We start from the raw sequence: 22,992 nt of genomic DNA on the forward strand, positions 1-22,992 counted from the left end.
TTCAGAGTGCCTACTGGTTTCAACCTACTGACAGTACGCTCAGCGCCTCACTTGCACTGATAATAATTTTAATGTTTGGCTAATATAGTTCAGGCTGGGGAAGACTACAAAGGGTATTTGTTTTCTCATGGTGTTTTCTTCTATAATGGTTTTTTTTTCATTTTATTTTTTTCAAAACCATTTTATTTTGAGAAAATATAGATATATCTTTCTATAGTTCAGTTATAGCAAGCAGTATTGTACAATTGCAAATAAAATCAGTCTGAAAACATTCTCTTCCTCCTTGAACATCTTGACATCAGCCCCTCCTCACTGGACCCCCTACCCAGGAACCTTATACTATAGCTGTCTCTATGGGCTCATCAATCCTGGGCTTCATATACTGAAAAACAGAAAAACATATAACAAAGATTCAAGAGGGCTACCGGGAATGACAAACTACATCAGAGATAAACCCAATGTGAGAAAGGAGAACAAACAAACAAACAAACTCACACAGAACATGTTTAAAACCAGATCTGGCCCAAATTGTATCAGAGATGGGATCAACTGACAAGGTTTTAACATTCAAGTCAGGTTTCTTTCTTTTCTTTCATTCTTTCTTTCTTTCTTTCTTTCTTTCTAAGGTCATTTTATTGGGGGTTCTTATAGCTCTTATTGCAATCCATGCAGCAATTGTATGAAGCATCTTTGTGCATGTGTTGCCATCATTATTTTCTCAGAGACTATTTCCTAGACACACTGTCAATCAGTGCACTTTGGGTTCTAGGCAAAGAGTTTCTTTATGACATCTGAGTATCACTGAGAAAGTGTTTTGATTCTCTCCCAGCTTGAAAGGTCTTACTTAACATTGTCTTTAAAGTTACCATTTATGCCATGAGAGCCCAAGTTACCATGCTACCTGACACCATGAAACATGATCAACTTTTTAGTATTTTTAATGGGCCACTTGAAGAAACACAGGGTCTGCAGGACACCTCCACCTCATGGTTTTACCCGTGATTGTTCAATAGCAAGGACACTTTACTCTTACCCTTAGCATGACCAAGTACAAACATAAAGAAAAATTCAACACCCTTTAGCAATTATCTGGAAATAGGAAGCCAAACTATTATCTACAGAGTAGGGCAATCCCATTATGGAAATTTCACCCTGAGGGTAACCTCTTATCCTGTTCTGCTCTTACACACAGGTCATATTATGCACTGCTTTGTGCTAGTTTGACAAGAACTAATGTGGATGCTTAAATATTTTAAAGGCTGAATGCTTCAGAATGATAAAATACGGAGCTGATCAAACCTCCCTGTTGCGTTTGTGGTTAATGATAAAGTAATTTAAGACTTTTTCTTTCTTTCCTTTTTTTTGGGTCGATTAGTAGTTTCAACAACAAACATTAAAGTTCCTTTAAAGGAAATCTTCAAATAAGGCCGGGCAATGACACTTTTTAACTACAGTTGTTTTTTATTCAGCCATAAAATCTATCTTTCATAAAGAAACCCACTTACATGTCTTACTTCAGTGAAGGTTATTTGTAGACTGAAGGTCTTTTCTTGTCAAGATATGATGAATACCATGTGTGCAGACAGAAGAGCATCAGACCTGTATTAGCTGGAAAACCCACTGATCTGTGAATAACCTAAAAAAGAAAACCTGAAGATTAGCAACGTCGCTTTTAAGAATGATCCATCAAATTCAACAAGCAGATTCACAGAGATGAATCATCTGGTTCCTTTTATAACTACTATACAGTAAAGGTTATTTCCTTTCCTACAAACAGAAATTTGAAAATAAAGGGAATGTAGACTTTAAAGCAACCCTTGGTATAAGTAAATAATCTTAAAGTCTCCTGATTTTTATTAGATGCAAATCTTTACTAATAGCAATTAAAATTGGGGAAGTTAATTCCTCTGGCGTTTGGATATCAGGAGCCTTTATTTTGTTTGCATTTATACGGGAGGGCAAATTGGCAATTGATGTCCTCAAAAATTTACACCAAGCTTTAATTTTATAGCAACTTAAAAGATTTGTTGGAATTTTTTTCAGGCATTTAATATGTTACATACACAGTGAAATAGGATTTAAATAAATAAAAACAGATGGAAAAGTAACTTTTTGGGATATTCAGTTAGTTGATAACTAACTAACCTTTTAAAAAATCACGGTATAAAGTTATTAAATGGACATATATGGTTTATTAGAGAAAATACTTTATTTTTAAAATTTATATCTTAGAAGATATTGAAAACCACAGGTTTAAGATAAACATTTCAGAGTATAATTATGTCACATGTCTTAGGAATTGCATTTATAGTTTTCTTATTCATATCTTTTCTCATTTAACTTACAGTGACTTAAAAGTAGAAATCTTTGGAAGAATCTCTAGGAGTTTTAAAAATATCTTTCAAATACCAGTGTTTTTGGTAGCTAAAGAAATCTTAATACAATTAAAAAGAAAAATTTTTAAATATCTTATTTTTCATTATGGTAGGCTGACATTGAACAATTAAAAAAATAATGACAAAAACCATAAAATCTAATAAGAAATGTAAAAAAATGGTGATACTTTTATGAGTATATCTTGTTTCTCCAAAATTTCTCACACTATAGTGAGATACTTGCGTAGTTTAATAATTATAATTAGTAAATGAGTGTTTTAAGCTAGAAGTAGTTTGAATTTTAAATACATTTTAAAAACATAGATCCCATTTTAGAACTGCTTTTTCATGAAACTTTATCTATGCCTATTTAAATAATTAGTTCTCAATATGCCAGCATAATTAAAAATTATTTCTAGAGCCATTGAATGACAAACTTCCTTTGTATTTAAGCGATTAGTAATCATTTAAGCTTCGCTATGAAACATTCTGCTAATGTTATTTATAATAATTTCATTATGTAAATTAAACAGGAAAATAGAAGCACCATGCTTTAAAGAGTGAGTTATAGTTTTCATGAATAGTTTGCTGTCAAGAAGAAAAAAAAGTCACATTTGGAGTCACTCTGGGGCATATGAAGATTTCATCTCTCATCAGATTATGTTAGAAAAATAAAGATATAGGGAAGAGCTAAAAACTCCTTATCCACAGATTTAAATGGATTTGTTGGAGAGGAAATTTCAAGGTATGTCTTACAGATTATATTTCTGCTAAAAGTCAGATGCTCTAACTATTTTGGAACACAGAAAAAGCTCTGAACTTTTTTTAATTCCATTTTTTCTTTATGAAGTCCTAAAATTGAACATGGCAATCTTGGTGCAAGAAGAATAAGAAAACTCTGCTGATTATTAGAAGCTTAAACACTGCCAAAGGCCTTGAAGCTTTCGTCCCTCCTACTCGAAGAGCCATAAATCATAGGTGATCGCGGGAGAAGGAACCGTCAGCGATGCTTAGATATAGGGGCTGCAGCAAAGTGAAAAACACGGAGTTTAGGATTTAGCACCTCAGGCCCAGCTAAATATTATTGATTTTAACTTGAGCTGAAATAGTCACCCGTTCCATTTAATAATCCGCTGGATGATCAAACAAACTTTAACCAAATAAAACACGGCTTTAAAGAGATGTGGCACTGAAGATAGCCTAAGAGTGAAACAATGTAATTAAGTGATGATGTTCACGGTGCTGGACAATCAACAGCAGATACAGTTGATTAACTGCAGCCGGAGTTCAGGGTGAAGTCTTCCTTTTGAAAGAGCTGGGCACAGACCTCCTGGGGAGTTCAGGGTGAAGTCTTCCTTTTGAAAGAGCTGGGCACAGACCTTCCCGGCCTCTCTCTTTACCATGCAGGTGAGACGCTACAGCAGGAGCTCCTGAGATATTCGCCCTTTGCCTCGTTCTCCTCCTCACCTGTATACTGATACATCTTTATCTTTAGCCATTGGCTGGACATGAGACTAGGTTTTCGCCTAGAGATGGCATTGTGGACGAGAAATTAAGGCTTCTTTTTATTCTAAACTTGACAACTCACACTTTTGTTCCTCTCTGTGAAGTTCCACTCATTTTCCTTTGAGCCCCTTGCCCAGTAGCCACCATCATGAATTTTCATTCCTTAGATTCTGGCAGGCCTTCTACTTTGGATGCTTCACAAATGGACCTGTGTCCAATGTCAGTTGCTCTCAGAAATACCAATTCGAATAGTCTAGGGCTGTTCCTCGTTTGGAAAAGCTAGGAACAACCCCAGAAAGAGATTTAGGCTACAGTCAAGTACAGAAGTCAAGGGAAAGAAATTTACCAGCAAGGTACCCACCCCTGATGCTCTCAAGAGGTTACAGGTTATACCAGTCAGAGGAAAGTTGCTCTATCATTTCTTGTCAAGTTTTCCCTTTACTTTTGTAAATTTGGAGATAGTATATTGTAGGTTATACGTGTCTTATGACTCAATTTTTTTGTTGCTATTTAAAAAGTATATAGGTTTATGTCGAAAAATTTGGGGTTGAAGATCAGAGGGTTAAGGACCAAATTCTTAACAAATGGAAAGCTACAAGCCGGGTTTTTTTTTTGTTTTATTGTTTTTTACAAGCCGGTTTTTATTTAATTTTTAAGTGATGCAAGTTACTGAATTTCAGGTAATTTTCATATATGTGTGTTTTTCTGAAAAGGTATAACCACAAACATTGGCAACATTATATAAAATTTGAATATAATTTTAATAGAAATATACTAAATTGAAAGTTAAAAATCGATATATGATGATATATGATATATTATATTAATTTTTAAATAGGTATTTTCCTGTAAACTATTTAAAACAGAGTTCAAAATATTAATGGATACTGATAAATCAAAGGAATTTAAACAAAGCATAAAGATGTCAATATAGTATTTTTGAAAATTAATTTAAATCTCATTTTCAGAAGCAATAATTCCAAATTCTAGTGTCAATAATTTATTGTCCATCTGATAGCAAATGTAAAGAATTGGGATCAAGCATCTTGTATGTTTCCTCTGAAACCTTCATAGGTACAGATTTAAGGGAGACATGAATAGTTTAACATGGTATGCTGTTTTCCTGCAGATTCTGTGTTACTTCATGAAAAACATTACATTTCATAAAAGAGGAATAAAATGGGAGGAAGTGCTACCTAGAAATAATATTTACAATGCAAGTATACGTTATACTCATGCTAAGTGAAAGGATTTAAATAAATATATATATATATATATATATATATAACTCTTTACCAGGCCAGGAAACTCTGAGACCCAGGGAAAAGAGATCCTGCCTTGGCCCTCAGGCTTTTGAGAGTCTAGCATGTCACAAATACACATGTAAAATTAAATGCGCTGTAAACCATCAAGTTACCTTTGTCAGTCAGCATCCATCACTGCAGCGATGGCACAGGACAATTCAGTTTGAACATCTTCTTTCCTGTCTAATAGCTTCAGACCACAAAGAAATGGTGTTCCCAATGTCTTAAAAAAAATACAATGTCCTGTTTGCCACCTTAATCTGTTCCCTGCGGCAGAAGCGCTTTGGTTACAGAGAGGACATTTTCCCCCTGCCCACCCACTCAATTCCAATGAATCATGACCCCGGAAAATAGAGTGGAATTACCCCATAGGGTTTCCCAGGCTGTAAATCTTTCCAAATGCAGCCTGCAGCATCCTTCTCCAGTGAAGAGACTGGTGGGGCCAGATCACCGTGGTAACGACAGCAACTAAGTGCTTATTCATAGCACCGCCTAGCCTCCTTATAGATGCACATTCTAGAAGAAGGGACGCATCTGTCGGGGAAGAAGTACAGCCAGAATGCTCCTGAGACGCAAGGAATGGGAGACTTCATCGCATGTACTGTGGACATGTTTCAGGAAGGACCAGCCTCTGGAGGACACCATGCCTGGCAAAATAGATGATCAATACACAAGAGGAAGCTCTCAACAAGACGCATTGGCGCAGTGGCTATGACGCCGGACTAACAAGCCCAGCACCTATTGTGGCTATGGTGCAGGCCTGGGCAGGGGTTCCCTCTGCTGCCTTGGGGTTGCTTTCGCTCCATGGCACCTAACAACGACAAATGGAGGTGGTGTTTATTTAGTAATTCAGGATTTTAACTACTGGTGGCGGAACTGCTAAATCTAAAGGCACCACATTGTAGAGCGAACGCCAGCATCTAATTCCAGTGAGGCTCGTATTGCTCGGACAGGGTTTTAGATTCCCAAGGGAGGTGTGGAGGAAGAGCTAAGCGCACAGTGCACCAGTAGGAGGCTGCCTGGCAGAGGGGCTCCGTTAAAGATCCAAGACTCTTTTCTGTTGGCGGCGTGATAGATAACACTGCATTGGAAGTTGAGTTTGAAGAAATGATAGGATTTAAAGATCCAAGTGGGGAGGGCAATCTTTGTTGTGAAAGAATGAAGAGTACTGTAGGGTGTGGAGAAATGGACGAGCCTGCTAAATGGAGGAATTTGAAATTGATTTTGGATGTTGTGGGGAGGCTAGTAAGTTTTCAGGGAGAGAGATGACATAATTGATTTATTATTCTTAGTCAAAACACCCCTGCTTGTTCAAATAATACCTGAGTATCGACAGGTTTATCAGAGCAGTGTATGGATGGATTGGGGTGAAATTAAATATTTAATGGTTATAAGTTCCCACCTAGTGCCATCCTGATTTAAGAATAGGTCTTTTTCAGAACAAAATATGGATTCGAAAAGTCAGGTTTTTATTCCCTAATTGCTGTAGAAGCTCGTCTCCAGGTAGAACGCTGAGCCTTAGTTTTGGTCAGAGTGTTTTTGCAAAACTTAAATTTAATAGAATGCATTCATTCTTCCCTGTTGCAACCAGGACCTAGGACACACTTTAGGAGGCATTTATAGCCTTTTCAAAGGGCAGACTTTTATAAGGACATAACAAACCACAGTTTTAAGTGTTAGGTAGAAGATAGGTGTGTATGCTACTATTATATTTTAAAATAATCCACTTCAGGATTTTTTCTAAAAAATAAGCACATGCATTTATGAAGTAGCCAATTTGATGGAGACAATTTCAAAAAGAGTTAGTGATTGTTCATGGAGTCACCTTTTTGACTTTATTCTTTGACCTAATTTTTTTTTCTGTGAGAGGTAATGAATGTTACTTTAAAGCTATTAGGTGATAAATATAGACAGAAATGTTTAATCACAAAGCTCTCGATACAGCAAGTAAGAACTCTTAGATAGAAGAATACGAGCCCATTTCTCTTTCCTTCTCCCTGAAAGAAGGTTGGTTGCTTTCTCTACACGTTGATAACACAAACAGAGACATCATGACAAGGTGCTGAATATGTGTCTGCTGTCCCCTCCAGCTTACCTTCAGGACTGCAGAGAGCCAGCTGGCTGGACCCTTCAGATACAGGTTTATCAGTGTCTGTGCAATGTGTCCGGAATGTTTATCAGTTCTGCGCAATGGAATGTCTCAGCCGATATTGGGAGGCAGTATGAAGGCATTCCCTTGCACGCTGTGGTACCCAGCACCGGTTGCCGTTGAGTCTATTCTAGTTAACTGTGACTCCGTATCGTCTAGAGCAGAGCATCTAGCTTTTCAGGGCTCCACAGGGACTTCACGACTGTGGCCTTTTGAAAGCAGATGAGAAGGCACCACTTGGTGGCTTTCAGTAGCTACATGTTGATCATTGGTGTTGCCAAAGAGAAGCATGGCAGTCAATAATGCTTCCCAAATCCATAGGAGTACTTTGTTCTGCAATGAAAATAAAGTCTCTTCTCTACCCTGTATGAGAAGGGAAAATTCTTTTTTGGAGTGTGGGTTAAGCTACAATGTTAATTCTGAATGTACATTAAAGAGGACATTGTAGGGACATCTGTGAAGCTTCTTACTAAATTAAAGGGGTTGATGTGTATGGTAATAATAAATATTATAATATGATATATAAAATACTTTAATATAATTTTAGTAATCTGCCATTCTTATCCAATGTTTGCCATTCTGAGGTGAACTCTCACTGTCTGGCCCTTTATTTTTCTTTAAAGATTTTAATTTTCTTAATTGAGTATTTCTGTGGTATTTAGCCCCTTGTCATGACTCTTTAACTAGAGTATATAAAACTACATTACATCCAGAACCAGGAAATACTAAATGAAGTCCAGACCTCAGCAAATCAGAAAACTAATTAGTAAATTTATCTAATTCTATGAAGAAAAACATTGACTTTTTATTGTTCTCATTAAATGAGGAATGTATTCTTTAAAGAAGCATTTATTTTAACTAATTCCTAAACAAGAATAGTGGAACACAAAAAAACACAAATGAAAATCGCAACACAACACAATGATCACATTGCTAAGTTTCTCACATTTCTGTCTAAATAAAATCTCAAAAATGATTTAAAAAATATTCTAGGTAAGGTAATTTTGGATGTTCCCAGGTGGCACAAATAGTTTGTTCTTAACCAATAACCTGAGGTTGGCAGTTCAAATTCATTTCCTGTCAAGATAGAAGAAAGTAATATATGACTTTGGTCCTGCACTGTGTTGGATATGTGTGTAACTAACAAAAAGTATTAGCATATATATAAAGCCTATTTTCTAAAACATGACATAACTAAAGCAAAAGCTTTATAGGAAACCTGATAGTGTTGTTGCATAAACACTGGGTTGCTAGCCACAAGATGAAGTAAAAAAAGGGTTCCGTGGAGGTACGGAGTTGGGGTGGGAAGTCAAAGGGTAGCAGACTTCAAGGAGTCCAGGAGGAAGAGAATCTTGTGAAACTGATTGTGGTAGCGATCGTACCATACTGCTTGGTGTGACTGAACTGTGGAATGATGCAATATCTGTATTCGCTCCCAATAAAATGGTTGGGAATAAAAAAGGTAGGGGCTCCAAACCTGGTAGTCCCTCCTTGGGGAGAAGATGCGGTTATCCACTCCTCTAATTAAGGAAGACTGAAGAAGATCCGATGCATTTAAATTGTGGTGCTAGTGAAGAATACTGAAAATACCAGGGGCTGGCAAAAGAACAAACAAATCGCTCTTGGAAGAAGCATAGAATCATAGTTTTGGCAGAAGCGTTGCATCAGGGAAAGCAACTCCATATCTAAAGTAAACGTCTAGTCCACTAAGAACAAAATGCTGTCTTTTCCAAAACGGAAGTGATCCCATGTAATCAACCTACCACCAGGTTGCTGATCTTCCCTCCAAGGAATGATCCCACATCTTGGACTCAGTGTTGATCTCTGCTGCTGACAGGTTGGCCACTCAAAAGTGGCAATAGCCAGTCATCCTTAGTGAGGGAAATTTCATGTTGTTGAACTCACACACAGCCTGCATTCCTGCCCGCTTGGCCACTCTATTCACATGCCTATTTGGCAAACACAGGATGACTGGTTTCCACAGAGCATGTCCTTCTATCCACTTGATTGTTCAAGTCCTCCTCCGCAGTGGTCACCCTTTGGTGAGCATTCATATAAGACACAAATATCTTCACTTTGGGGGCCCATTCAGAGAGGTCTATCCACATACCTCTTCCCCACACTTTCTCATCACTGATTTTCCAATCATGCTCATTCCAAGGCCACGACCATGCATCCAAGTTCTTTGCCCCAGCCTGTAAAGCTATGTGCAGTCTCACAGTTGGCCATTTCTCCTTCCAAGGAGAAATGAACAACCAGGTGAACCCCGTGAAGTGCCGGCCGGGGGGTGTTTCCCCTCATCACTGTCTTTGAGAGGTCCCGGAAGAGCCTGTAGTGGTGGTGTATCTTATGCAGAACCATCCATCAACCAAGTACGAGTGCTGCTTCTCAGTCAGCCGAGCAGGTGGCACTCCTCATAAGGCCACGGGTACAGCCGGGGAAGAAGGCAGTACTGTGACAGGTATGGAGGCTGTAGACGTTGGGACCACCTCCTCGTACAGCTGGCTCATACCTTCAGGTACTGCCCTACCTCGATTTTGTATATTCCACTTGCATTTAATGATGGAGGGTCCACCATTGTAGTTCGCTGATGGCTCCTGGGATAGGCAGGCGACACAACAGGAAGAAAAACTGTGGTGAGTGGCTCAATAAGAGTAATGGCGAGTGGTGTCATTCCCATCTCCACCTCCTGGTTCCTGGACCCGGGAATCTGGCTATTGGAGAAAGAGCATATATGCTGTTCCCTGTATGGACCTGTCTATTGTTTGCTCTTCACAAGTACACAATCCTCTTCTCATTCAACGATTTTGCTCATTTGTAAAATGTATTATGTTACAAAATACCACAAGCTCTTTAACCCAGTCTGAGGGACTTAAGCCCTTGTACTCTATCATGTTTGTTATCTTGACTATTTTATTGAAGTTATTTGTGTCATAAATATATATCATCTTTATCTCCTTTGCCTTTTTCCTTTCTACATTGTAAACCTCCAGAAGTCAGGGGAAAACATAGCTAACACCTAGCAAAGAAACCCTAGTGGTGCAGTGGGTTAAGCTACCTGATGACAGGTTAGTAGGTCAAATCTACCAGCTTCTCCAAGGGAAAAAGATGAGGTTTTCTATTCCCATACAGAGTTACAGTCTCAGAAACACAAAGTAAAATATTATAATGAAATGTGAATAGACCTAGAGTTATAGATACCAAAAGAGCCTACTCAGCATATCATAAACTGAAAGAGCTCAAGGAAAAAATTCAAGCCTCAAGTTGAAATATTGAAAGATTCTGTGGGCAAAATATTGAACAATGCAGGAACCATCAAAAGACAGGGGCAGAACACACAGAGTCATCTTTCCAAAAAGCATTAGTCAACATTCAACAATCATCTGTTTTATGAGCAAGAACCACAGGTGCTGAAGGAAGACATTCAATCTGCACTAAAAACATAGCAAAAAAACCCCAAGGTTTTAGGAATTGATGCAATAAATTTGAAATGTTTCAACAAGCTGATGAAGCACTGGAAGCACTCCCTTGTCTATTCCAGAAAATTTGGAAGATAGCTCCTTGGCCAATTGACTGGAAGAGATCCCATATTTGTACCCATTCCGCAAAGAGGCGACCCAACAGATGATTCACATCATAGGGCATTATCATTAATATCCCATTAAGAAAACTTTTGCTGAGCAAAATTTCACTCAACAAGAGTTGTAATAGTACACTGACAGGGAGCTGCCAGAGGCTTAGGCCAGATCCAGAAGAGGATGTCGAACAAGGGATATCACCGCTGATGTCAGATGGATTTTGGCTGAGCACAGAGAATGCTAGAATGAGGTTTCTTTGTGTTTCATTGTTCAGCTGAGGCATTTAACGGTGTGGACCATAACAAACCATGGGGAACCCTGAGAAGACTGCTCATGGGAACATGCACGTAGATGGAGGCAGTAGTGCAAACAGAACAAGGGGTTAAACTCCGGATAGGTGTGCAGGAAGGTTGTATCCTGTCTCCATTCATATTCCATCGGTACGGTACGCAAACAGGAGCCTTGTGATGCAGCAGTTACTTAGGCTGTGATTCACATGATTGGTAGTTCCCAACCAGCAGCAGCTCCTTGGGAGAAAGACTGGGCTTGCCATGCTCCTGAACAGTTCCAGTCTCAGCAACTCACAGGATGTCGCTATGTGGCAGCATTGACTAGATGGCAGTGAGTGAGATGCTGAGCAAATAACAAGAGAAACTGGATGATATGAAACAAATATGACATCAGGATTGGAGGAAGGAAGGTTTTTCAACAATCTTGAAGCACTTGATCAATGATTGCAGCCTTCGGTATAGGTTACAAACCAATATATATCTATATCTATCTATCTATCTATCTATATATATATATATTTTTAAAGACAAAATCTTTAGGACTGAACTGTCATGATAGGTTTAAGAAAGGTAGTATCTTGTAAAATGGAGAAGAGGTTGAAGTTGTCAAGGGTTTCCTCTTGCTTGGACACACAATCAATGTTGATGGAAGCAGCGGTCAAGAGATCAAATGACACCCTGCCTTGGGTCAATCTGTGCTAGAAGACCTCTTTAAAGTGTTGCAAACACAAGGAGGTTACATTGAGGACGAAGGTGAACCTGCCCCAAGCCGTGGTATCTTCACTGGTCTCTTTTCCCTGTGAAAGCTGGACACTGAGTAAGGAAGACCAAAGGAAAGCCAGTGCTTTGCCTCCTGGTGCTGGGGAAGACGACTGAAAGGGCTGTGGACTTCCCAAAGAACCAACACATCTGGGTTGGCAGAAGGGCAGCCAGAATGCAGTTAGAGGTCAGCACGGCGAGACTTCGCATCTACATTGGACGTGCTCTCAGGAGAGAATCGGCCCTGGAGAAGGACGTCATGGTTGGTGAAGTAGCTGGCCCATGAAGGAGGAAGGCCCTTGACAAGATGGATGGTCACAGTGGCTGCAACAAAGGGCTGAAACGTGAGACCAACTGTGAGGGCGATGCAGCACTGGCAGTGTGTCCTTCTGTTGCACGTGGGGCACTAGGAATCGGAACTGACCGGCAAGACCTAGCAGCAACATGAAAATAATCCAATGAATATTTTTATGGTTTTGACTTCTGAGATGGATTCTTGCTATTATTTAAAGACTATTTGTTATATCACCTTAACAGAGTATCCTTCCTCTGTAAAATATCTATGCTGATCTCAAATGATTATAATATATTTTGTACTATATATTTGGGGGGTTCTATTGTTTAACAACTTTATTAGAAAATGTCAGTTACAATTGGACATTCCCTCAAAGAAGAGTCACAAGGAAGACATGAGTCAGTCCGGTGCAGTATAGCACCAACGAAACATACAACTTTCCTCTAGTTCTTCAATGCTTCCTCCCCTTCACTATCATAACCCCATTTCTACCCTACAAATCCGGCTAGACCAGAGCATGTACATGGGTACAGATAAGAACTCGTAACACAAGGAATACAGGACAGATAACCTCCCAATAATGAGAATAGCGATACCAGGAAGGGAAGGGGAAGTTGGGCCAAGAAAGGGGCAACCGATCATGATCAATATATAAACTGCCCCCACCCCCACCCCAAGGAGACAGACAATAGAAAAGAGGGAGAAGGGAGACAGCAGTCCGTGTAAGACATGAAAAAAAATGATAAATTATCAAGGGTGCATGAAGGATGGAGGGAAAAAATGAGCTGATACCAAGGGTTCAAGTAGAAAGAAAATGTTTTAAAAATGATGATGTCAACACATATACAAATGTGCTCAACACAATGGTTGTATGTATGGATTGTGATCAGAGCTGTATGAGCCCCCAATACAATGATTAAAAAAAAAGAAAGAAAATGTCAATTAATAGAAATCCATACTTTATTCTCAAGTGCCTTCCTCTCCTCCCTCCTATTCTTCTTCATTTCTTTCCTTTCAAACTTCCCTTTCTTTGATTTTCATTAGAAAAGAAAAGTTAGATTTTTACATTTCCCTGTATTACTTTAAAATTTTCTTAAAGTAATGTAATAGAGCTATTTCTTCTGAGATTTTCAAAAAAGGAAGAAAAAAAAAGTTCCCTGAAACTATCTCAGCATTTTCAATTTCTCTAGTGGAAATTTCGTGAGATTTACACAAAAAAGTTAACCAGACAAGGACGCTATCCAAAGTGAGCCCGGAGGAGTCGGAAGAGAAAGGCTCACTGTGCTTCTTCTGTGTCCAACAAGCATTTTTGACCTTTCTTCAAAGATAAAATGTTAGATTTTTTTCCAAGACTGAAATTAGCTGAAATTTTTTCCGCTTTTTCCATAATTAAGTAATAATATGTGACAAAGCCTGAGTCATTGCATAATAATTCAAACATTTCACTTTGCTAAGAATGAGGCCACAGGATGAGTACTTGTTGAAATGCACAAGGTTTGAGTTATTATATCATAATTCACACCTGGAAGTGCCATATTGTGATTATAAAATGGCCCTGTGCAAATATTATTAATTTTTAAAGTTCAGAAATAAATTATTAAAATAACACACGATGACTTCAAAAGAACCTCTCTAATGTGAATTCATTAAAAGTGGAATGAAAAATAAATTAGTGTACACTGAGCCAGTCATGTACAACCTTTCTTCGTGAACTATTTCCATTGATATTGTTGTGAAGCATATACCCTATAATTTGTAGTTCTTTCTCTGTGGATATTTCTCTTCTTTAACATCCAAGACCAGAACTTAATGACGACTGTCAGAATTGTTTGCAACCAGTTTTAGCAGCGTTTGTTTTAATTTTCAAGGTTCAGGATAAGAAAGGCAGGTACCCCTGAAACCACAGTGGTTGTGTGTTTAATGGTGGAAAGTTTTATGATTCAAGCCCACTGGCTGCTCTGTGGGAGAAAGACATCACAGGCCACTTCCAGAAAGATCGCCGCCTTGGAAACACTAGGACCCTTTAAGTTGGAAGAGACTCCACGGCTATGGGTTTGGTTTTCCTGACTGATGTAAAACTCATCATTTGATCACTAGCCCTTAAAACCCGGTTCTTTCTTGGGTTCCAGGGCAGCCCGTTTCATTGGTCCCTCTCTTGTTCCCCTTTCCCATATCTTTCACCAGTTTGTCTTCCTCTCTCTCCCATGGGGTAAGAGGCCTTCAAAATTCTTCCCTCGCTTGTGGTTTCTTCTCTCTTTGGTTCTTCCTCCACCAAGGTATTACCTGTTTTACTCTATGCAGACAAGGCTCTTATTTATAGCACTATATCAAAAATTTTATTCATATCCCAGATTTCTAATATTTTCCCCACACTTGATAGTTCACACCTGGAAACTCAACCCATGTGCTATGGAACCTCGCTGCATCCTCTCTAGGACAGCTCCTCTTCCCACTTCTTTCCATGCTACCACCGATTTCCAGTTTTTGAACATTATCATCCGTGTCTTTTAAATCTAACTCTTGAAGTCCCTGAATGGTGTATTTGAGGCATCTCAACTGTACCTCAGAAGAAAGGCCCGCTGATCTCCTTCCAAAAAATGGTCTGCTGAGAACCATATGAAGTACAATTCTACTTTGTTACAGAAGATGGGGTCATCAAGCGTTGGGATAGGTCAAGGGCAATTGGTTAACATTCTGCTGTCTACGCAAAGAGAAATAATTTAAGATGCACGCCCTTAGAGGATTTACAGTATATAAAAAAAGATGCAACTACACATATTAATATAAAGAATGATGTGGTAAGTAAGATAGAACAAATAATACTGTAGACTGTTCCTATCTGCAGTTATGATTGCTTTCATAGTGACTTGGCGGGGGAGGTCTTAAAGAATGAGTGACATTTCAATAAATAGGTGGGAAAGTCCAGGGAAATTAAAACCCCGAGTAAAGACCTAGAGGAGATGATTCTGGAAGCCATCCTTATATTTTATAAAATAGTTTCTCTGGCATGAGGTTGTGGCAGTAGTATATATTACATTATTATTTTTTAAGGTTTTCCTTGGTAAAGTATAATTAACAAAAGCATGTAGGTCAAATAGACATTTTTTGGTAAGCTAATGCATTTGAAGCTGGAAACCACTACTCTCTAGCTATAGAGGCACCAAGTCCTTGCATGTTCACATCCTAGACAGTGCCGTGCAGTTGCTGTGACTTAGAGCCACTCATTCCTTAATCCTCACCGAATGATCTTTTCCTGATGGGTCTGGGTAAGAGAAAAGAGGGGGAAGACATGGATAGGATTCAGTTGTAGTATTCACTGGATTCACTGTGCTGGCCACCCTGCAGGGTATAAAAGAAGCCATCTCAGAAGCAGGAGGGCGATTCTCACTACCAGCAAGTTCCAGAAGTGGTGTGCAGAGACCTGAGATTCCTGGGCCGTGGGCCTCTTTGATGCAGGAAGATGGCTTTGACATCAGAAGAGTGACCAAGGAGCAGCAGCAGCAGAACCAGGAGCCAGAGCGCGAGACAGCATGGCAATCGTCCTACTCCACAGAGCAAGTAACGCGGAGTAATTTTAAGCATGAGGCTGGCTTATGGAGTGGGGTGCATCTGGGCAGAAGCTTCAATCCGGGAGCTGGCTTTGCTGACCTACTGAGCTAGTGTTGAGGGCCTCTCTTGAGACTTCCATTGGAGTAGCATGCATGCCTTTGGGCATTTATGAGCAGCCCTAAAGGAGTTTTGCAACATGTTCTGATGAAACAATGTTATTCTATGCATTTCTCACCTGAATTATAGCCAGTTAACTTCCATAATCAACCCATAATCATGAGCACAGTCTGAATGCTGTGTGGTCATTGCAATGAATCATTGACCCTAAGGAAAAGCACAGAATCTGGTGTGGGATAACTATTTATCTCATACGTTTCAGCTTCTTCTAAATTCTTCGTTTGCAAGGGTATAACTTTAATTTGTTGCTGCTATGAAATGTCATCGAGTGGATGCTGACTCATAACGCCCTTGCGTACCACGGAATGGAGTATTTCCGCTCCCACGCCATCCTTTTACTCATTGTTGCAGGCACTGGGTCAGCCCATCTCCTTGGCGCCCAGCCTCTTTTTGGCTGACCTTCTATCGAGGATGATGTCCTTTACCAGGAACTGACCTCTCCCGGTACCATGTCCAAATCCATGAGTTCATTCTTAATTATTTGTGCACCTTTTTTATGGAGTCTCATCTGATCTGCTTTTTTCCTAATCTGCCCTGTGCTCTGCTGCTAAATGTCAAACCCCCAAATCAAACTCACTGCCACGGAGTCGATTCTGACTGCTGGTGACCCCATAGAAGGGTGTGGAACGGCTCCTGCGGGTCTCACCTTCACAAAACTTGTTAATTTGTGAAAATTCCAAGGTTAGGTGTACGGGCTTCATGAAACTGTCTTTGATGGTTATGACTTCCGTCTTCCTTTCATCTCTCCTTTCCAATCATTAACCTTCTCTCCTATCTAGTATTTGTTTGATCACATCATTCAATATCCATGAGCTCGAAGCACCTCATAGTTAAACACACTGTTGAGGGCAAAGAGAAGAAGCAAGGAAGAGAAAGGAAAAAACAATCTTACCGAGGTTTTTGTTATTTTTTTCCTGACACCGTTCAGGATGTTCAGTTCAAACACATAGCTGCTGGTCCGTCAGGAGCTGAGATTTGCAGAGCCAGCGTATAAGTCTGGGATGCATGGGAAGCTATGCCAAGTGTGGCCGACAGGCTCCAGAGCAGGAACAGCCTGGACAAGGTGCACCGTGGTTTTTCTATGGATGACAAGAAATTGATCAAAAGAAGGCAACAGGTACACAATGTGCAGAAATGGGCGCTGGGGCAACACAGGCAGAGGCAACATTAGAAGTAGTTGCTAAAGGTAGAAACATGTGAGGGCTAGATGCTGTTCTGGTTCAGTGCCGTCAAATCCATTTTGATGCACAGTGATTTCATGTGACCAGAATCGAAGTGCTCATCAGGTTCTTGATCATCTTTCTAGGAGCAGCTCACCAGGTCATCGTTCTGCAAAGCTGCCGCCTGGATTTGAACACCCAACTGCTCTTTTAGCAGCATTACAGAGTCATGTGTTTATCCCGGAGCCCTGGTTATGTTCTGGACAGCAACCTGCGGGTTTGGCAGTTTGAAGCCATCAGTCCCTCAGCAGAGAAGGGGGCTTTCTACTCCCGCAAAAAGGCTGGGAAACCTAAGGGGCAGGTCTCTTCCCGGTGCTCTAGAGTCAGTATGGACTGGTGTCAACATGGTGGCCATGAGTGTAGTTTGGGGAATTAGTTTGTGGCTAGTGACCAAAAGAGAAAAGACTTGAAACTACCAGCTGCTCTTCAGGAGAAAACTGTAATCATCGGCTTCTGAAGATCTGTGAACTTGGAAACCTCAGGAGGGCGTTCCACTCTGTTCTACAGGTCACTATGAGTCAGACTTGGCTCTATGACGATTGGCTTGGTTTTGGTTTAAATGGTTTTATTATAGCTTAATACTTAATTGAGCTGTACTGGCCTCATTTGGTTGTTTCTATGTATTATAAAACCAACCAACAAACCAGTGCCTTCAAGTCAATTCATACTCATAGACCAAAAGGATAGAGTGGAAATGTCTCTTGAGTGGATGAAGATTGTACTATTGACAGAAGTCCTGTTACTCCTTTCGACCAGCGAGCAACTCAGTGGGATTGAACCACTCAACTTTCAGTTACCAGTGGAGCACACATCCTCCAGCATGTGACATCATTTTTTAAAATCTAAAGAATGCAGCATGGCTAGGTTTATAATAATCATTCCATGTTCGTTTGAGTGACTATTTAGCACAGCCCTTTCTTAATAATATTCTGAATTTATTGATTTTGTAGTTAGTTCAAGAATTGCTTGTTGACCTTTAGGAATGTTTTCCAGTCCAGTCTGTTGGGGCACCATGCCCTGGCCCCAAGTCCACCTTCAGCATTCCCTGGGGACCTCGCCGCTCCATTCCCTTGCTGTTCTGTTGCACCCCCTTAGTGTTTTGCCTAGGTGTGGGCCCAATTCCCACAGATTGGGCCCAATTCCCACACTGTCTCCAGTGTTGTCCCCTGTAGGACTATGGGTCAGTGAGGGGCGTCGTGTTTCATAGTGGGGCCGGCCATGGTGGTCTCATAGTGGACCTCTCTGTGGGCTGACTGCTCTAATTGGGAACATCATCCTCACAGCCTGGTGGGCCAGGATGTGCTCCCCTATCTCCTCCCCCCCCCCTTCATCTGTTCCCATGTGCTCCAATCAGATATATCCCTCTCCCGGAATTGCAGAGTCAATGCCATCCTTTGAAATAAATTCTTCTGGGGGAGGGACAGGTGTCCACGTAGTTGGGATTGGGGCCGGCCCCTCAGACCTCTCCACTGGTTCCCTACTCCACGCCGGCATGTTGCATTCACATCTTGGATCACGGTGTTGAAGTCTGGTCCCTCTTTCCTTGTGGAGATATAAATAATATTCTAAATTTATGTATCACTCTTCTTCTGATCTGTGTGGAAAATCATTGCCAATTTGATCTTCTAAGGGTTTGTTCAATTTGGGACTTTTAAGATATACTTTTACAGAGTGTTTAAATGACTTGCTGAGTGACAATAAATACAATTTCATAGTTTAAGAGAAGGCTACCTATACGTTGTATAACTAGCTCTCTAATACTCTGTGTTCAGAATTTAGATATTTTTTGGCTTCATAATGTTTCAGGTTCCTTCTTTTTTAGTAAATAATAATATGCATATTCTATCAGGTTGTGGAATAAAGAATGAGAAACCTAGGGGAAGCAAAACTCAGGTTTGATAAATACTGGAGAACCACTTCAAACTGAGAATAAGTTGCTTATTCTTTAAAGTGTGTACTGAGAATTTAGTGTAGGAGGGGAAAGCATTCATTACACATATTAGGGATCTCAAAGTTCATTGTGGCACAGTTCAATACATATGCACTGAAAATCAAACGGATACCAGCCACTGTAATGAATAAGACTTAGTCTTTTTTCCACAAGAAACTCACCAACTTGAAAGGATTTACCAGTATGGTGTCAGTTCTCCAAATGCAGATTTGGGACTGCTTTTAGCCAGTTGATGTCTACTTTCTATTATAAGAAAGAGGAGAAGTGTCCTCCTGTATATATTAAAATGATTTTCTATCACTGATGAATGGACCACAACAAAAAATCTCTGTAACCTTTGGCATTCTTGGGTGATGATTTTAATTTTATGAGTGTACAACAGAATGAAACAGTACCTCGGTCCTTGCCATCCCTCGAAGTGCTGGAGCCCATCGTTACAGCCACTGTGTCAACACATTTCATTGGCAGTCTTCTTTTTCTCTGACCCTCTCTCAAGCATGAGGCTTTTCTCTAGGAACTGGTACTTCCCAAAAACATGTTCAAAATATGTGCGACAAAGTCTCCCCATCACCATTGCTAACAGCATTTTTGCTGTACTTCCTCTCAGACAGATTTGCTCTGTGTTCTGGCAGCACCTAGGCTACTCTTTGCAGGAACTATGATTCAAAGGCATCAGTTCTTCTTGGGCCTACCTTATTCCTATTGTCCAGATTTGACATGCATATGAGGCCATTGAAAATACTATGGCTTAGTTCTCAAAGTGACATCTTTGCTGAGATTAATGAATGAGAGAAACCAGTGATATCCTTATTAGAACAAATGGAGGCTCATCATTGGTTAACTCCTGTGATTTTTAGCCATATTAAAAAAAACATGCCTAATTTTATGTGTATTAATAAGCTGAATTTATCATCAAATGCTGCCCCCCCCAAAAGGAGAATTTATCAGCAAACGTTGGACAAACTCAACCAATGATGTGGGTTGCACAGCGTCGGCCACAAAGATTTCCTGACTCTCGGAAGTGCGTTCACGCCTTAGTGGAATGTATATATTGAACACGGCTCTCTTTATTTTAGCCACTAAAAGTGGGTCCTGGCTGAATTACTTTTCCTGCCTTCAAACTCTTCCTTTAGAGAAGATGATGGAGGAAGGGCAAGAGAAAATCAAAAAACAAACTTAATAACATCATACCTTCGAAGCAGCTTGATTTATAATGAGCTTGGGGGAACATTCTGAACCTATTTCATGTTGAATTACAGTCCACCTTTACAAGGGCTGCTGAAGAAGGCGTTCGTGAACATTCTCCTTGCCCTACTTCAATCCTCTTCCTGCTCAGCCACTAAAATTTAAAATGCGATACAAACAAAATGCATCTATAAATTTATATAGTAACTACACAAACACATGCAAACTCATTCTTAGTAACCATAAAATTACCTTCTGTTATCTATCACTTTGTGAATTATAGTTTCATCGCCTGGAACAGCCAACAGCACAGAGTTATACTCCTCCTCTTCCTACCCCAGGGTCAATGCTGTTCTCCTCGCTGGAGCGGCAATCGATAGTCTGGGGGATAAACACATGATTAAAGGCCAAGATGAACTACTGTAAATACGGATTGTATTATCTGCTTTTGCACTGAATATAATTAGAAAAAAAATCAGTGTCTCCTTTTAGGCACCTGGCTTGAATCATAATCTAATCAATGTTCTTTTGTTTCTCTGATTTCACATTCTTAACTCTTTTTTAGGAAGGGAAAATTTGTAAACAGGTACAAATAAAGAAAAGATAGATGTGAATAGATTTCTTATTGTAGGGTACAAATTGGATGCATAAACTTCATAATAAAACTTCATGAACATTTAGCCCTGAAGTCACTAGAATTCTATTCAATACTAGTACAATAATTAAATAGCATCATAGGGTTGGAAAATATGAGATTTTGTTAAGTTCGATAAGCTTGGCAATTATATAGTCATTTAATTCAAGTGAAGTAACTATAAATACCTAATTTACTCATTGTTAATTCCTCAAAAATACGACCAAGTTGATTTCTTCATAAGTTATGGGCTGTGTGATATTTATTTTTCATTTCTTTAGATGAGATACCTGCATCCAAGAGTGGAAACACATTCCCTACATATTTTCTACATCAAGATTCTAATTATAGGGCTAAGATAGTCTGATTTTATTTTATTTCATTAATTTTTTCTGTTTGTAATGTCAAATTAGAAAGTAATAAGTATGGTTGATGATCACTGTACTTCTACTTTAATCTTGAAAAATTTATTACTCAGTAATAACCTTTACCTAGATCCACTTTTGATTATTTATTATTTAATGAAATGATAACTATAAATGAAGAGATTTTGGAAGTTACATATGATGATCAAAATTAGAGTCTGAATAAAAGCTTTGACAACTAAAGGTAAGTAAATCCCTCAATATGTAAATTAAAAGGACAAAAAGATGAAATAAATTAGTAAGTGCTAAAACATATATAAGTTCAACCCAACTGGACCAGCATCCAACATATAACAAATAAAGATATAATCAAAGAAAGTCTCTTTGAATGGAAGGCTCAATGTCCAACACAGCGCGGGGAAAACATCACATCAAACCATACAAACTGTAAAGTTTTCAAAACACCAAGGATAATAAAATGCTTTTAAGAGCTTCTGAAAACAAAGAAAGTTCATCTATAAGGCAATGAGCATCAGAGGAGCATCAACTGCATATTTGTGTAAATGGATGTTCGAAATTAGTGGAACAATAACTTTGAAAAGCAAGAAAACATATTAATCTAGAATTACAAGCTGGTTGTGTCTGTGCATTAAACTTGAGTTTAGAAGAAAAGACTTTTGGATTGGAAAGGAGCCGTGGTTGTGTAATGGGTTTTGCATCCCGCTGCTCACTGCGAGGTCAGCATCTGCCAACCGATCTACTCCTGCAAAGATTGGATCTCAGAAGCCCCAGGAGCAGCTCGACCTGCCTCATTGGAGGGTTTTGAGTTAGCTTCAACGTGATGGCCATGACTGAGTGACACATGCAGGTTTCTGTCTCTTGGGAAGAGGACATACTCCAAGAATCGTTACGAGGGAAGATCTCGAACCCAGTGTTGAAGCCTTGACAGAAGACGTCAGTGCTGCACAAGGCCAGCAGAGCACTGCGTCCAGATGGGGACAGGGCTGTGGAAGAGAAGATTTTCTGGGGAACAGAGAACATCCTTGCAATTGAGTGAATTGAATATAGTGAAATCTGTGAGAACTGAAACTCAAAGGGAAGGCTTTGCTTTTCTGGGCCTTCCACGTTTTTTCCCTTTGACAGAGGGTACATTTTAGAACATAATTGAATTTTCTTTCTCTGACATGTTTTCCTCTCACATAGGTTCTGAGTTTCACAAGGTTTTACCCTTGAGAATCTGGCTTCGTAGGAGACCTGATTGGAGTAGTGGGTACGTGGGTATGCGTTGGTCTACTAACTGCACAGTGAGCAGTTTGAAACCCCCAGCCACCGTGCAGGAGAAAGGCTAGGCTTTCTAATCTGGTGAAGACAGTCACAGGGACAGCTTCATGCTGTCCTCAAGGATTGCCCTAAGCAGGGCTCCACTGCAGTGGGTGGGTTTGTGTTCATGTCTGTTTTAAGCCTGTGTTCCTTTGAGAACTATTCACGAAGGCTCAAACTCTCATTGCAATTTGAGATTAGATAAGAAACTCAGGCAGCGGCGCATTTATGTGAATTAGGAAGCCCCACTTGGAAAGGCTGGTGAGGATGTCTGCCTAGCTCAAATGACACAGTCACTGTCAGCTCATTATCCATGGAGATATTGTTGAGAGTCT

Source organism: Tenrec ecaudatus, chromosome 11 (genome assembly GCF_050624435.1).
Source record: "Tenrec ecaudatus isolate mTenEca1 chromosome 11, mTenEca1.hap1, whole genome shotgun sequence".
In the NCBI taxonomy this organism is placed as follows: domain Eukaryota; kingdom Metazoa; phylum Chordata; class Mammalia; order Afrosoricida; family Tenrecidae; genus Tenrec; species Tenrec ecaudatus.